The sequence below is a fragment of the Rhincodon typus genome, unplaced genomic scaffold (genome assembly GCF_021869965.1).
Source record: "Rhincodon typus isolate 14 unplaced genomic scaffold, sRhiTyp1.1 hic_rhity00003363, whole genome shotgun sequence".
Lineage (NCBI taxonomy): Eukaryota > Metazoa > Chordata > Chondrichthyes > Orectolobiformes > Rhincodontidae > Rhincodon > Rhincodon typus.
The window spans coordinates 5,223-8,860 of record NW_025969001.1 but is presented as its reverse complement, the minus strand read 5'-3'; positions in this window follow the sequence as shown (position 1 = coordinate 8,860).

Genomic DNA, 3,638 nt, shown 5'->3' with positions numbered 1-3,638 from the left:
AAAAAAAAAAGACACCAGCGAGTTAGATGATACATGGTAGGAAGAGACATGAGCAGCAAAACAAAGTCACTCAGCAAACAGACTCACCTCTGAGGAGCCGACTGGCCGTAGTTCCCAAGATCTGCTTTTGGGAGAGAAGCAAAAAGATGGCTTCAATTTTTTAAAAAATAAAAATCAATAAGAAAACCATATTGCACCAATTTTTAAACCAAGTTAGTGTCTCAGTTACATAGGGCATGGACAAAGTTACAGCGGGATCCTTCAATTTTTTAAGCAAGAGAAGACTTTGAATTGTTCAGGCAGAAATGGGTGGATACCTGCGTAAGAAAGGTTGTCAGGAGGTAGACTGGGATCTCTAATTTATTATGGGCATCAACGGCTAGGCCAGCATTTATTGCCCATTTCTCTTCACCCTCAGGAGTAATTCAGAGTCAACCTACCATGGGTTGACAGTCACACATAGGTCAGGCCAGGCCAGGCACATTCCTTCCACAAGGTACGTTAGATGGATTTCTCTTGACATTCAACAACCACTTCATGGACATCAGATTAATTCCAGATATTTAACCAAATTCAAAATCTACCATCTGCCGTGGTGGGATTCATACCCGGGTCCCCAAAACATTACCTGGGTCTCTGGGTTAATAATAATCACAAACGAAACCAAATAGCGGAGCAGGATCAAGGGGGTGAGTGTCCTAATCGTTCACTAGGTCCCACATCCAAACCGCAATTTGCGACAGTTCGCAACGGTTGGGGCAACAATCTTGAGATTACTTCCGCTGAGGTCCAGCCTGTAGGCTGTGTGTGACAACCGCCACAAATTCAAATCACCACTTCGTTGGTCAAGTTGACCAACATCAGTCAGGATGTGCAACCACCCCCGCCCCTTTAACTATCACGGCCTTCTGAACCACAGACATTGACAACTCACTTAGAACCTCCCCACCCTCCTCCACCTTCACTTCAAACACAGAGGCTCTCCCTGCTACAGCACTGAATACAGACCAACACCAACTGAAGACCGTTCTAGCCTTAATGAGGGCCAGCAGGGATGGAAACTAAGACAAAGTATGGGTGAGAAATTCTAAAAGCATCAAGAGCATCTGTTATTGAGGGCAACGGGTATAAGAAGATTTGCTCCAGATGTTCAGAGCATTGGTGAACAAAGAATACAAACACAGCCCATTCAGTCTCTCCGCATAACAGACTTTTCACATCCTGGTGAAACTCCTCCGCACCCTTTCCAGTGCAATCAACCATTCTCAAACTGCACACTATATCCCATCTATGGGCAACCAATGTTTTGGGAAGTCATAATAAGACTTCTTTGCTCCTACATTGTATGCTTTGGCGAATTAAGGCAAGCATCCCCTGTGCCTCGTTTAGCACCCTATCTACCTGTGCTGACACCTTCAACCAGAGCCAGACCACAGTTGGAAGACGAATCTTGGGGACTCATGGGCCTAAGGAAAGCTATACAGGTATTGTTGGCAATCCAGAGTAGATTCACTAAGCCAATCCCAAGTATGTCTCATTCATTTGTACTCGCATGGTGACATAGGACAACATGGAACATGAGTACAAGGGAATGTTAGTTGGTGAGGTTTCTAAAATTACACCTCCACCAAACCCCACGTGGGACTGCACCCATAAATAAAAGAACCCCAAATTCGGGACTAGTTACCATTGGTAGGATAGACTGAGCCAACAGCATAGCCTCAGAGGGGAGGAATTACTCTAGAACTGAGATGGGGAGGAATATCTTCAGCCAAAGGGTGGCGAATCTGTGGAACTCATTCCCACAGAAGGCTATGGAGGCCAAGTCATGGAGTGTCTCAGACAGGGACAGATAGGTTCATGATCAGTAAGGTGATCAAGGGTTGCAAGAAGAAAGATATACAAGGGAGACAGATCAGCCATTATCAAATGGCAAAATAGACTTGATGGGTTGAAGGGGCAGCACAATGGCTGGCACTGTTGCCTCAAAGCACCAGGAACCCAGGTTTGATTCCACCATTGGGTGTCTGCCTGGGTAAACTTCACACATTCTCCCCATGTGTTTCCACTGCATGCTCTGGTTTCCTCCCACAGGCCAGAGATGGAGGTTAGATGGATTGGACGTGCTAAATTGCCCAACGTGCCCTTGGGATGGGCATGCTAGATGCATTATAGCTGTGGGAAATGCAGGGTGACAGGGATTAGGCAGGACGGGGGAAGGGTGTGTAGGTGTGAAGTTCTTCAGAGGGTCAGCGTGAACTTGACGGGCGAAATGGCGTGCCCCCACGCTGTCAGGATTCTATGACTGGCCTCATCCTGGCCATATACCTCTCGTGGTTTCGCGTCAGACTGGCAGCGACCTTCTGAATCAGCACAGTGGGATGATTTGGGTGAGAGACGGAGGGGCTCGTAATGCCATTCATTTTGAGGCTTCCCAACCTGCCACTGGGGGCTGCCTATCAATATGAAGGATGGACACTTTGGGGCTAGAGGCGGCACGGTGAAATCCCAAACCCGTTCCTCAGGGTCTTCCCGGTCGGAGGCATCGGCTTTGAGGGCGCTGGGTGGGTAGGACGTGGAAGAGGGGTACCCAAGGGGAACAGGAGGACTTGGGTGTTGGACACTAAGCCCCGCCCCTTCACCCCCTCCCCACACAAGGCGGCGGCGCGATGACGTCAACACGCCAGCGAGGGAAGGGAAAGTGGCAAGGATGGGGGAAGGGAAGACCCCGGATGTAGCCTCCATAGCCGAGGCGCTTAACACAACGGAAGAGGAAGGGGCACCCACAATCCAGCGCCATCCTGCCTAGGGGAGCCTCAACCGAAGGGATAGCCGGCGCCTTGGCCGCCGGGAGAGCGCGGGGGAGGCATCCGCGGCGTCGGATGATGGAGCCGACGGTGCGGGGGTGGTGGAAAGATACAAGGGACGGATTAGCGGGCGCCGTTGGCGAAAAGGTGGCGGCGCCAAACACCCTTTCTTCTCATACCGGTCCCGCCTATTTCTGCACAGCACACCCGAAGGGGAAAAAGGGAGGCGGCATCCTCCCGCCGAAACGCCGCTGGATGGCGAACAATAAGACACAGAGACGCCTAGGCAACAAAATGGCGGCGGGCTTCCCTCTCATTAAAATAAAAACGTTGCGCACTTTCTTCATCCGTAGCCCCCCCCCCCCCAAATAAAACTAAAACCATTCCCCTCCTCCAACATTTAGAACGCGAACGGGAATGTTTTAATATTCCCAGACCTTGCTATTTACCCCAACCCCCGGGAACGACTTATTTGTTATTTCTGATTTTTTTTCAAATAAAAAACGAACAGAAAATGGCGCCCGGCGAGGAAAAGGGGGAGGGGGCAAACAAAATGGCGGCCGACTTAAAACAATAAACGGAGATTCAAAACGTCGCTCCCTCCGCGTTTTCTACGTTTACAACAGCCCTCCCCTCCGCCGGAGGAAAGCGGGCCGAGAAAACGACATTTCTTTTACTGTTTCCTTTCCTCCCCTTCAGCCCACACAGCACTTTCTGCCCTCTGGCCTTACCATTGGACGCCATATTTTCCCTCTCCTCTCGCTCGGAGCTCCGGCTCCGACTGAGCGTCTCTACTCCGAGAGGGGCCGGGTCTAGACGGAGGGGGCGTGG